This window comes from Camellia sinensis, chromosome 3 (assembly GCF_055761805.1).
Source record: "Camellia sinensis isolate YWXY chromosome 3, ASM5576180v1, whole genome shotgun sequence".
Taxonomy (NCBI): Eukaryota; Viridiplantae; Streptophyta; class Magnoliopsida; order Ericales; family Theaceae; genus Camellia; species Camellia sinensis.
The window spans coordinates 76,994,089-77,008,657 of NC_138963.1; positions in this window are offsets into that span (position 1 = coordinate 76,994,089).

The window sequence follows — 14,569 nt, forward strand, 5'->3', positions numbered from 1 at the left end:
GTTTATGCCTCTAACCAAAAAAATATATTTTAATTAAATCCATTTAAATAATGTATTGAATTTTATATCACTATTTTCTTTATTTTTTTAAATGATTAATTTATCACTTTAAATATTTAATTATGTTAAAAAAAATTCTTATAAATTTTATATTAGAGAAATATTATATGTCACCGATTTTTTTTCATTGTTTTATATCACATCTTATATGAATACTTATAATTAATTCATTTTTTTACAAATAATTATTATATAATTAATGACAACTAATAATATATTGCAATGTAATTTAGTGATTCAAAATGACCAAAAAAAAAAAAAAAGAAAAAGAAAAAAAGAAGTGATATATAGCAGTCCGTGTATATTATTCTCTCATTTCTTTCTCTATCCCTCTCTATATTTCTTTTTGTGTGTATATCTTAATATAATTTTGCTGTTATATTTTATGAAAGCATGTGATTATTTTTTAAACCTTGATGATCACCATACTTAAAATCAAATTAATAAAAAAAAAGATAATGATCAATTAACTTGAGCTTATATTTAAATATACCTTTTGCATTGTGCTAATTTTTAGTCCTACTATAAAATAAAAATCAGATTAAGTTGAATTGTGATTTTTGTTAAGATTTCAATTCAATAAAGCCCTTCTGAGCTAAAATCCGTGTGCCACCACTGCACGTAAATATTATAAATATTTAACTTATGTGTATTATATCAAATACATCAAATAGTATATAATTATAGCATTAATCTTCAATACCACTGCTCTATATGTCAGTTAATAGCGTTAGGTGATTCATTGAATTTACTTTAATACCCCCTCCCTCTCTTTCTCTCTACTTCCTTGACCCGTCTACATTATGACTTTGCCATTTAATCTCACTTTTGCAAAACAACGAACATCAATAGACAACTTTTTTTTTTTTTAAATAATAATTTTAATTTTTTTTAAAAAAAAAAAAAAATTGAATCCAAGTGAAGTGCTGATATAGAATAATTTTCTTGTTTCTTTTTTTACTAATTAAAAATATTATGTAAACTAATAAATCTAAACATATTTTTTTACTAATGTAAAATGATGGAATTTAGAAATTTGAAAAAGGACCCGCTTAAGTAATTTGATAGACGTCATGTAAGTGAATATGACATTACTTAAAATTTTACTGCAAAGAAATAAAGAAAAAAGAAATGGCTTTATACCAATTAAATCTTCTTAAAAAAAGACATTGGTCTAGTGGTGAAGGTATTTAATCTTTTTTCATAATTAAAAAAAAAAAAAAAAAAGGCCTAAGAAAAACAAAAAGAGTCAGCTTAAACAGACAAGTTGATAAGCTTGTTCTATTGGAGGAACATCTGAACAGTAGTTGGAAATGCTAAGGCTTGCAGGTTGTATAATGTTGTATTTGGATCTCAAATCTGTGGATGAAAAAATAAATGTAATAAAAATAAATAAATAAATCCTCTACAAATTCAAAATCTAACCAAAGCCAAGGGTTCTGAATTCTGATAGAGATTTTCTTACTAATTTTTTTTTTTTTTTTTTTTTTTTCTGATAACTTTTAGTATTTGACTCACTACACTTGTTGATTTGGGGGAGCAATCCCACGCAGGGAGGCCAATTAAAGACTTAATGATTTGAACTTAAAATTTTAGAGGAAACACACCCTTAAATTCTAAGCCTTTACCACCAGACTAACACACCAGACTAACACTTGGGATTTTTTTTTTTTGTTGTAGTTGATAGTGTTGGGGCAGTGCTGAAAATGTTGAAGTTGTACTTGCATATATTGACTTTTTATAATGAATATTTATGTTTTTTGGTTTTTTGAACAAAGACTTTTGATAATGAACTTTATTGTGGAATGTTTTGGTGTTGTAGCTGTAGGAAAGGATCAAGAACTTGTATTCGCTACTTCCTGCTGTGGAAGCCATCACCGGGGCTTGGTTCTGTAATGGTTCAATCATCACCATTGCTATTGCCACTCCTCCACCACCTCCACTACATATCCACCATTCACTGCAGAAAATTTAACTTTTAGTGGCGTTTAACAAACGCCGCTATAAGTGTCAAAAACGCCGCCAATTATATTTTGCGACGCTCAGCACCAAACGCCGAGGACGCCGCCGTCGCTATAGCTTTATGGTGTTTTAAAAACGTCGTGCTATTAGTATAGGCGGCGTTGCCAAATGTCCTACTAAATACATGCTTACGTCACTGATGATATTTAGCGACGTTTTGAAAAAACGCCGTTATATCTTTTTTTAAAAATATGACCGTTTGTATGTAGGGTTTAAGAGGCGTTTGTGGAAACGCCGTCATATCCTCTTTTCACCCTTTTTTTTTTTTTGAAATTGTGCTAATTTTATTTGATTGAACTAAAAAAAAATACTAGTAATAGCACTAATATAAAATAATAACTCCCATTCAAATAGCTGTAATGAAGCATTCAATTAATATCCAATCACCATTACCCACAAAATTAACATATCCAAAATCCAAAAATCATGTTTTAACATTAACCACAAACTAACGTATATCCAAAAATCATGTCTTAGCATAAAAGTTGTAGTCTGGTCTACATACCTGTATCAGAACATAAACTGCAATCAGATTCACCAAAATAAACACAAATTGAAAAATTGGTACCCAATACTTATAAATAGTACTTAAAACTTGAAGAAGCACTAACAATAAGATTTTGTCATACCAAGAAGCACTAAATACATATAAAGAAAAGGGCATACCCAAAGACAATACAGACACAGATGAGAATCATGTAAAATTAAATAAATAATGCTCTCATAGCATAAACAAATTTAGAGGCCATTTGATCTAACTCCCACTCACCAGAATCTACAAAGTAATTTTCCATATAGCCAACCATCTTAACAAAAATAGTCAATATCGACCTATTTTCACCAAGCAATCACAAAAAGGTCATTCATGATTTAGATCATACTACACTTACCAATTTTGAGATGAACTTGAGTGATTTATATTTTTTGGTTTAGTTAGCTATTTATTTTTAACTAAGAATATTTTTGTCATTTTTAGCCATTTTGGTTTTGCTAGTTATAAATTGTGTAATCTAACTCTGTGGGTGAGCTGTCAGGGTTAATGTAATAATATTATTATTTTCTCTGTAAACGTACACTCCCCAAGGGTACATTCAGTTGTTAGGAAAAGTAAAAAAAAAAAGTCCAGGAAAATCAATCTTCCCACAACTTTTTCCATGTTCATTTAGCAAGAAAGTAGTGGAACTCATATTTTTAAAAATAAAACTAAAAACACTATTGAAAAATTGTAGACCATGCTGCTTGCAGACCAAATCAAGTGTGAACTCTCACCACAACAATTATCAAGTACATATCCCACCATACAAGAAAATCATGAGAGTCAATTTTCTTTCATGATTAGCTAAAATGCTAATACATTTAATGGTAACCTACAGAAATCAAATAAATTTCAAATACTCACAGACTAACCTCTTCTTATGCAAGAGCTGAAAATGACACCCTCTAAAGTTATATATGCTTGATTAAGTAGTTAAGCACAAATTAGAATTATGGACAACATAAAGCATTAATTGATCCAAAAATACACTCACACTAACTAACTAGAGTAGTAGAACACTTGCTAACCTGAACCCAGGTGTGTACTGATTTCTGAGCAAGCATGTTTATCTGGCAATTATGCTGAGAGCTTTGTAGATTTCCTAGCAGAGAGAGATATGTGTATGTTGAAAAAAAATTCTTTAAGCAACCTTTGGCAGCACATGGTCAAGGTGCTTTAGGGCATGTAGGAGTGACAAAAAGGTGATAAATAACTCCTGTGCATTTCAGACAGGTAACTAGTAGGAAATTTTATAATACTAGACTTTGGATATCAAGTAAACAATAGGTACAAATAAAGTCCCAGTTGAGATTCAAGAAATACCACTAGAGAGTCAAGGAAAAGCCCAAAACTACTTTAGGTTCAGCAGTCAATATACGTTCTGCTTCATCTACTGTCGATAGGTTGTATGTATATACCGAGTCCCGTCTTCTTTTTCACCCAACTCACAATAGCATCCCTACAAAAGATGAGTAATAAGACAATAAGACAACGATATTGTTCCATATTGTTCCAACCACCTACAAGAGAAACAAAAGTCAGAGATGCTAAACTGACCATCATACAAAATTTCCACCCAAAAAAAATGAAAAAACACAATATTGTTTCAAAAACTGGTAAATCTTGTCTCATACTAAGTGCAATCTCAAAAAATAATATGGTTGCAAATAAAATAAAATAAAAAATTAGATAAGTTGTCTCTTTTGAAGTGAAATTCATTATAGTTATAAAGAACTAATATACAGGCTTGCAACAAGTTGCAAGGATTTCAACTATCCCACAATCTGTAGGCAAATTATAGAAGACTCAGTACCTTTCAAAGAAGAAAAAAGATCAAATGGCATTCCATATTTTACCTCTGCTCCATGGTTATCAATTAAGAATCCAACAAGATCCACACACTCAATCCGGGTTCGATTGTTTCTGGAACGCAAACCTTCCAAGACATAAGGAAAAGTTTTTGCTGCTGAAAATGCATGAATGATTTGTTTAATCAATTTTCGCATTTTTCTCGTACTTTCTCAATGTTATGTCCAGACTGCAGTAAACGAAGAAGGCAAAAATTCAAAAATATGTTTGAAAATCCTGATATCATGATAACCAAACTAAGAAAATTCAAACACAAGTAATGGTGGTTGTTAAAAATTAGCATTAAACAAATAAAAATGAAAGCATCTCAACCCGGGGAAAACTTGGGCCAAGTTCTAACCTCCAAACATAGCTTGGCAAATCCAAACCAAAAAAAGAAAGAAAGAGGCAAACAGATCCATAACAATTTTTATGGGGCCTAACCCAGAAACAACATACAGATACTAAAGAAAAGGTCAATCTATGTTATAAACACTGCAATATCCCTCTCCCCAAAAAATATATATATAGAAAAAAAAAATGGAAAGAAAGAAAGCAAGAAAACAAAACAGATTGAATTCTGACAAGGGATTCAGGACAAAAACTGCCAGCATGCAAATTTTCCACCCTCTTTTCAGCTTGGGCAAAAAAAAACTGCAAATTTCTAACAGAATCTAGAGGCATTAAATTCAAGCAGTTAAGACTTCTTGTACCTTCTCAGTCAAGCAAGGAAGAAAAATGGCCGTTTCTGACTCCGTCATTATGTAACCCTTACTCCTTAACGTGTCAAAAAGTTCAGGAATAAATTCGAGTACCTTTTTTTGAATAACACAAAAACTGAATTTAATAGCATCTAACCCATTACCTGAATTGACTGCAGAATGAACATCTAAACACTCAGAATTAATCAAATACCATACCTTCAGTAGGCATGTTGTGTTAGATTCATAGAATCGCAAAACAAACCACCTGAGAAGTATATCCAGAATTTCAACTATTTCCTTTTCAATTGATGGAAGTGCCTGTAAAGTCAACATAAGCTAGAATTAGGCAAACCATTCACATATTTAGAGTAAATCCAAATCACCACAAAAGTGTAACACAAAAAAGCACCTTATGCAGCATCTTAATTCTATCAATTTGCTTCTTGAAGTCTGTGCTCAGAAGCCTTCTATGCAAATCCTCTCTGAAATACTTCATAAGATCATTCTGTGGCATAGAAACAATCAAGGAACTTGCCAAATTCAGAGAGATCCAACAGCAAAGCAAGAAACCATCCGTTGAATGCTCAAAAGCACATACCTCAAGATCTTGTATTTGAGTGAAAGAAAGAGAGAGAAACTAACCTCTGATCGAAAAAGACAAAGAGTTCCAAATCCATGGAGATAAATCACGGAGCTATGCTCAAAATCAAACTTCGAAATCGCAATTCGAGATGAACCACCGAACTGAAGAAAAATCGAAGAAGAATCACTGAACTAAAGAAGAATCGAGAGAGATTTGAGTGAGAGAAAGAGAGAGGAACTAACCTTTGATTGAAGAAGATGAAGAGTTCCAAATCCACGGAGATGAATCACGGATCTATGCTCAAAATCAAACTTCGAAATTGCAATCCCAAGATGAATCACCTAACTGAAGAAGAATCGAAGAAGAATCGAGAGAGATTTGAATGAGAGAGAGAGAGAGAGAGAGAGCAAGGAGTGAGTGAGAGATTTGAGTGAGTGAGAAGGAGACGGCGGTGCTCAAAATAGGGTTTTCAAATATAAGTTTACAGAGATAGAAGAGGGTGTGAAGAGAGACAGAGAAGAGGGTGTAAAGAGAGACAGGGTTTGGAGGCGCTTTTTAAACGTCTTCTATTTACAAAACGGTACCGTTTTACCTAACAACAAAGGCGACGTTTAAAAAACGCCGTTAATTATCAAAAAAAGTGACATTTAATAAAATGTCATTAATTAAACGCCGTTAAATCCTCATTTTCCTGTAGTGATTGTTGCTGGTTCTACTGCATGCCACCATCACAACTACCCTCATTGTACCATTGCCTGCCACTACCACCGGCTATCACTAGCACCAAAACTACCACCTTACTGTTAAAATATAATTTGTAATCTAGAAAAATCTAGAGTAGTTAATGAATAATTTATGAAGATATTTATCTAGAAATATCTAGTAGATTGAAATAATCTATCTAGATATTTAATAATGATAGAAATATCTAGAAATGTATAATAATGTTGGAAAATATCAAACCTTTCTAGAAAAGGTTAAGATGAAGATGTTTTCTATATAAAACCATGGGCTAATTGTAAATGTATGTATGCAAGAATCTTGACTTGTACTCAACATAATAAGAAGAAGTTTTCTTATATTTTTATTTCTACCTTTTCTTCTTCTATAATTCCCTTCCTAGCTTGCCCAAGTTCTTATCAAATATACCTTGTCACCCCAACAATTTTGGTATCAGAGCTAGATTCCCCTCACCTATTCTAAAGCCTCCAAACCTCTTTCTTCAAATACTATTCTAGCAAGGAAGCAAGCTTTTCCACTTTCAACTATGCACAAACTCTCATCCCTATATTTGAGGGAGAAAACTATGATATTGGAGCATCCAAATGAAAACTTTATTTGTCTCACAAGACTTGTGGGAACTAGTTGAAGATGGTTTTGAGGCACCAACAGATGATGAAGAACTTTCAACTTGGACAGAAGCACGTTAGAAGCAGTACAAGACGAACAAGAAAAAGGATGGAAGTGCTCTTCTCAACATACAACGAGGGGTAAGCAAATTTATCTTTCCTAGAATCATGGGTGAAAAAACATCTAAAGAAGCTTGTGATATATTAAAGTGTGAATATCACGGTTTTGATAAGGTCATCTCCATTAAGCTACAAACATTATGGAGAGATTTTGACAATCTACCAATGAAGGATACTGAATCTATTAATGAGTTTTTCTCCCGAGTTGCTGGAATTGTCAACCAAATTAGAAGTTATGGAAACAACCTTGCTGACAAGAGAATTGTTGAAAAAGTTTTAAGAAGTTTACCTCAAAAATTCGAGCATATTTTTGCTGCCATCGAGGAATCCAAAGATTTATCTAAACTTACTAGACATGAGCTAATGAGTTCTCTCGAGGCATATGAACAAAGATTGAGTAGATTTACAAATCAGTCAATGGAGCAAGAATTTCAATCCAAAGTCAATATTGGAGACAAGAAGCAAGAAAATCAAGGAAGGGATTCATTTCAAAGAAGAAGCACGGCTGGAAAAGGACGAGGAGGCCGAACCTCATTTTAAGCCCGGAACAAAGGAAGAGACTACAACAGTCAAAGAAATTCCAACGGTAACTCTAACTCTCAATGCACTATTTGTATGAAATTTAATCATGCATCTAAAGATTGCAGATTTAGGTGCAAGAAATGCAAAAATTCAAATCATTCACAACGTGATTGCTGGTTCAACAATGATAAAGACAAAGCTAATTTTTCCGAAGAAAATGAAGCAGAACAATTTTTTTCTTGCATAAATGCCCAATAAGAGTTAGAAAATATTTGGTATTTGGATAGTGGATGTAGTAATCATATGACAGGCAATCACATGATTTTTGTGCAACTAGATGAAAAAGTCTCTTCTCAAGTAAAGCTTGGTGATGGAAAACTACAAAATGTTAAAGGAAAGGGAGTCATCTTCGTCCATACAAAGAGAGGTAACAAAAAATTAATTTCTGACGTTCTTTATGTTTCGGGGCTAACCCAAAATCTATTAAGTGTGGGGCAATTAATAAAAAAAGGTTATGCAGTAAATTTTAATAATGATGAATGCATAATCTCTGACAAAAAGAAAAATCATATAGTGGCAAAAGTCAAAATGACTCCAAACAAATTTTTTCCTCTTGTAAAGCCACTAAATGATAATTTTGCCCTTAAAAGTGAAAACACCAATGATCCATATCTATGGCATCTTAGATATGGACATCTAAATTACAAGAGCATGAAATTATTAAAAGAAAAAGATATGGTTATAGGATTGCCTTACATTGGCAAAATCAATAAAATTTGTGAAGGATGCATTTATGAAAAAATGCATAGATTACCATTTCCAAAGACTTCTTGGAGAGCCAAAGCACCTTTGAAGTTGGTGCATGCAGATATTTGTGGGCCTTGCCGAACACCATCTCTTGGTAACAAGAGATATTTTCTACTCTTTGTTGATGATTATACTCAAATGATGTGGATTTATTTTCTTGATAGAAAATCAGAAGCTTTCTCAGTATTTCTGCAGTTTAAAGCTTTGGTGGAAAAGAAAAGTGACAATGAAATTAAAATGTTGAGGACAAATCGTGGCGGAGAATTCATTTATACTCCATTCATGAATTACTGTAAAGAAAATGGGATTAAAAGACAGCTTACAGTTCAACACTCTCCTCAACAAAATGGAGTTACAGAACGGAAGAACCGGACAATTGTGGAGATGGCACGAAGCATGCTAAAAGGCAAAGGTCTTCCTAACAAATTTTGGACTGAAGTTGTCAATACTGCTGTTAATATTCTAAACCGATCTCCCACAAAGGTTGTCCAAAACAAAACACCATATGGGGCATGGCACAAACAGAAGCCCCAGGTAAATCTTTTCAAAGTATTCAGTTGTCTTGCTTATGCCTTAATTCCTTTCCAAAAAAAGGAAAAATTTGATGAGAAAGGAGAGAAATATATTCATTGGATATAGTGACGAATCAAAAGGATACTGTCTATTCAATCCAATGAAAAATGAATTGGTAATCTCTAGAGATGTCATATTTAATGAAATGACAGCATGGAAGTGGGATGATAACTCCATCCTAAAGCGGAAGGAAATTGAATTTAATGAAACAATAGAAAGAAAAGGATCTTTAACTCACCAAGCAAGCCCAAACCAAAGCCCATATAACACTCCAAGCCCAAGGCCAAGAAATGACTCGCCAAGAAGCTCTTCATCTGAAGAATCTGAAACAATACCAAGAAAGGTACGTTCCTTAAGAGAAATATATGAAACTTGTGATGTAGTATTTTTTGCTTGTGAGCCACAGTTTTTTTAAGAAGCTGTGAAAGAAAAAATTTGGAGAAAGGCAATGGATGAAGAAATTGAAACTATCGAAAAGAATTACACTTGGGATCTTGTTGACCTACCCAAAGACAAAGATGTGATCGGACTTAAATGGGTCTACAAGACCAAATAAAAAGAAGATGGCTCCATCCAGAAGTATGAGGCTCGTTTAGTTGCAAAAGGCTACTCACAACAACCTGGAGTAGACTTCAATGAAACATTTGCTCTAGTTGCTCGCATGGAGACAATAAGAACTGTTCTTGCCTTGGCTGCACAAAATGAGCTACCAGTATATCAACTAGATGTCAAATCAGCTTTTCTTAATGGAGAGCTTGAAGAAGAAGTTTATGTTGAACAACCGCAAGGGTACATAATCAAAGAAAAAGAAGACAAGGTTTACCGACTTTGGAAGGCATTGTATGGACTAAAGCAAGCACCTCAAGCTTCGAACAGCAACATTGACAAGTATTTTTGTCAAAATGGTTTTCAAAGAAGCCAAAGTGAACCATCACTATACATCAAGAAAGGAGGTATGTAAGACTTTCTCATAGTTTGCCTATATGTTGACGATTTAATCTATACAGGAACTAAACCATCAATGGTAGAAGAATTTAAAAGAGCCATGATGAAGGAGTACGAGATGACTGATTTGGGACTTATGAGATATTTTCTTGGTATTCACGTGAAGCAGTCAAAGGGAGAAATATTTATCTCTCAAGGAAAATATCTTGAAGATTTATTAAAGAAATTACATATGTCTGACTACAAATCAGTTTCTACTCCAATCTCTTTAAATGAGAAGTTGCAAGTAAATGATGTAGCAGAGAAAGTCGATGCTACCGCCTATCAAAAATTGGTTCGTTCACTAAATTATCTCACTAATACAAGGCCAGACATTGTTTACTCTATAAATCTTACTTCCAGATTTATGCATGAGCTGAGCAAGCTACACTATGCAGCAACAAAGCGAATTCTTCGGTATCTTCAAGGGACCAAGAATCTCGGTATCAGGTATGTGAAAAAAAATGATAGTAAACTTATTGGCTACACTAATAGTGATTGGGCAGGATCATTGGATGATCGAAAGAGTACATCAGGTTATGTATTTTGTATTGGCTCAAAAATTATCTCTTGGAGTTCCAAGAAGCAGAAGACTGTGGCTTTATCATCAGCAGAAGCAGAATATATCGCAGCTACAGATGCAACTTGTGAAGCAGTCTGGCTTAGAAGAATTCTCTTAGATATGGAGCACAAAGAGAAAGGTTCCACTACATTTTTTTGTGATAGCATGTCAGCCATTGCAATGAGCAAAAATCCAGTATTCCATGGCAGGACAAAGCACATTGATCTACGCCATCATTTTATTCGAGACGGTGTACAGAAAGGTGAAATCCAATTGGAGTTTGTCAACACAAAGGAGCAATTAGCAGATATCATGACAAAAGCATTGCCAATATAAAAATTTTTACAGTTTCAAGAATGCATGAAGATTACAAATTAAGTGGGGGTGTTAAAATATAATTTGTAATCTAGAAAAATCTAGAGTAGTTAATGAATAATTTATGAAGATAATTATCTAGAAAAATCTAGAGTATTTAATGAATAATTTATGAAGATATTTATCTAGAAATATCCAGTAGATTGAAAGAATCTATCTAGATATTTAATAATGATAGAAATATCTAGAAATGTATAATAATGTTGGAAAATATCAAACCTTTCTAGAACCTTTCTAGAAGAGGTTAAGATGATAATGTTCTCTATATAAAGCCATGAGCTAATTGTAAATGTATGTATGCAAGAATTTTGACTTGTACTTAACATAATAAGAAGAAGTTTTCTTATATTTTCATTTCTACCTTATCTTCTTCTATAATTCCCTTCCTAGCATGCCCAAGTTCTTATCAAATATACCTTGTCACCCTAACACTTACAGCCCCTTACTACCCACCTATTACAACCACCATTGTACTACTGTTGCCACTACCACCGTCTACTACCACCGCTTATCATACCATTACCGTTACCACCACTGTCATAGCCCTAACCCTTAAAATATCCACTATCATCTTAATATAGCTACTGCCACAATTACCTACCACCACCACCACCACCACCACTACCACCACCACCACAACACAGTAAAAAAAATTACCGATGTTGTAACTCCAGCCATTTCCACCACTTTCACAATTATCAATACTGCAATGATCTACTGATATTTAGATTGGTTGTTACTAGTTGATATGTTATTTAATATATATATATATATATTTCTATTAAGACACCTAGCAAGTGTAACAATTTATCAACTCAGTCAAAGCCACAGTTGCAGCTGCAACCTTAGCCAACTTATCAACTCAGACAATAGTTAGTTAGTTAGTTAGAGTAAGTGTTTGTTAGAAGAGAGTGTGGATAGGTAGTGGAGATTAGTTGTAACCGACTTAGGTATATATATGAGTATGTAAGACTGTATTGATTCATTAAAGAATAAAGTGAAGAGTACTGAATTTCTTCATGGTATCAGAGTTGTGTAAGCTCTAACGAGCAAAGTGATCCATGGCTTCTGTGTCCACCATCGTTGCACTTTCAAGTTCTTCAATCTCCTCGATTCCATCAAATCTTTCCTTATTGATATCAAATCTATCTTCCTTCATAACTATCAAACTCGATGCAACAAATTTTGTGATCTGGAAAACTTAATGGCAGAATGTTCTTAGAGCCACTAATCTTCTTGGTTATGTTGATGATATAATCCCTTGTTCAGCATTACCAGTCATCGATGCTTTTGCAAAGAGTATCTCCAATCCTGATCTAGTGCAATAAAGTCTAGTTGATGCACATTTGCTGAGCTGCATCACTGCAACGCTATCTCCATCTGTCTATTCCTCTGTGTTACAGTTCATTCATTGTTCTGAGGTATGGTCTGCTTTGCATAAATGCTATACTTCTCTCTTAAGATCTCATGTTCATCAGTTGAAAAAGAAGTTGAACAATATATCTAAGCAATCAGATTCAATGGAAGAATATCTTGCTAAGATCAAAGAGATTGTTAATTAGCTCTTTCTTTAGTCATGGTTGAGGATGAGGACTTGGTGTAATCACTCTAAATGGACTACTTAATGAATATGATGGATTTGTAACCCCCATTCGAGCTAGATCAGGTTTCATTACAATGGAAGAACTGTCTTCTTTGCTTTATTCTGAAGCAATCCATATGGAATCTAAACTCAAGGAACCTACATCTGAACCTACAGTTGCTTTTTCTTCGGTTAAAGGAAGTTCCTCTAATTTTTAGCCTCATGCTTCCAGAGGTTAGGGAAATAGCAAAACTTCTGGTTATTCTTTCAGATTCAGTCCAGAGGTTATGAAAATAGCAAAACTTCTGGTTCTTCTTTCAGATTCAGTCCAGAGGTTATGGAAATAGCAAAACTTCTGGTTCTTCTTTCAGATTCAGTCCAGAGGTTATGGAAATAGCAAAACTTCTGGTTCTTCTTTTAGAGGTCGTGGCAGATTTTCTCAACAATGTCAGATTTGTGGTGGTTTTATCTACACAGTTCTTGAGTGTTGGTATCATATAGATCCTCAATATCAATCTCCTCATTCTACTCATGTCTCTCCTTAACAATCTAGAGCTTTTGTTGCCTCTTCTGGTTCATCCTCTGCACCAATGCCTTGGTACCTTGACTCTGTAGCTACAGATCACATCACCAATGACATGAACAACCTGAGTTGCCATCAATCTTATCAAGGTACAGATCATATTACCATGGGTAATGGCAATTCTATTCACATTCAACACATTGGTAAGGGCATCTTACGTACTCATCACTATTCTTTCAAATTGAACAATCTTCTTCATGCTTCCTCTATTTCTTACAATCTTGTTTTTGTTAAAAAATTAGCAAAAGATAACAATTGTTTTGTCACATTTGATGATGCTAATTTTGTCATTTGGGACAAGCATTCGAAGAGAATGCTTCACAAAGGATCTAATGTCAATGGTCTATATCATTTTCTTTCATCTGTTGCTTCTTCCTCTTCACAGTCACAAGTACATCTCAGCATCAATTCTTTAGCTTCTGTGTTTGAAGCTACTTGGCATAATAGGCTAGGTCATCCTAATACTTTGAAATTTCATCATTTGAAAAAGCATTTGCATTGTGTTTCTAATAAACAGTCTTGTCAAGATTGTATTGATTGTTGTATTGCTAAGAGCCATAGGCTTCCTTTCAAATTGTCTAATTCAACTAGCAATCAACTATTTCCCTTAATTCATAGTGATGTATGGGGGCCTTTTCAATCTAATTCTCCTTACAAATTTTATGTACTTTTTATGGATGATTGTACTAAGTTTACTTGGATTTACCTTTTATCTTACAAAAGTGAAGTTTACAGTAAGTTTTGTGGAGTTTAAAGCCTATGTGGAGAAGCAATTTCACACTTCATTACAGATTCTAAGAACTGATGGTGGTATGGAGTACCTTTATAATATAATGAAGCATTTTCTTGCCTTTGAGGGTGTTGTTCATCAACATTCTTGTCCTTATAGTCCACCACAAAATGATGTTGCAGAAACGAAACAGAGGCATATAGTTGACACTGCTATTGCTTTGTTGCATCATGCTTCTATGCCTATTAAGTATTAGTTTGATGCTATTACCTTAGCTACTTTTTTAATCAATCAAATGCCCTCCTCTAAATTGAATCAACAGTCTCATTATAAGTTGCTTTTCAAGTCTATTCCTGATTATTCTCAGTTGAGAGGATTTGGATGCCGATGTTTTTCTTGGCCGAAGCCATATGTTTCTCATAAACATCAACCCAAAGCCATACGTTTCTCATAAACTTCAACCCAAGTCCATTTCTTGTGTTTTTTTGGGCTATCATCCCTTTGTTAAAGGGTATAGATGTTTGGATCCACTTATAGATTGTGTATACTTGTCTAGGCATGTACACTTTAATGAATTTTTTTTTTCCATTTAAATCTCTTTCTCAGTCTTTTTCTCTTTCCTTTCTTCTA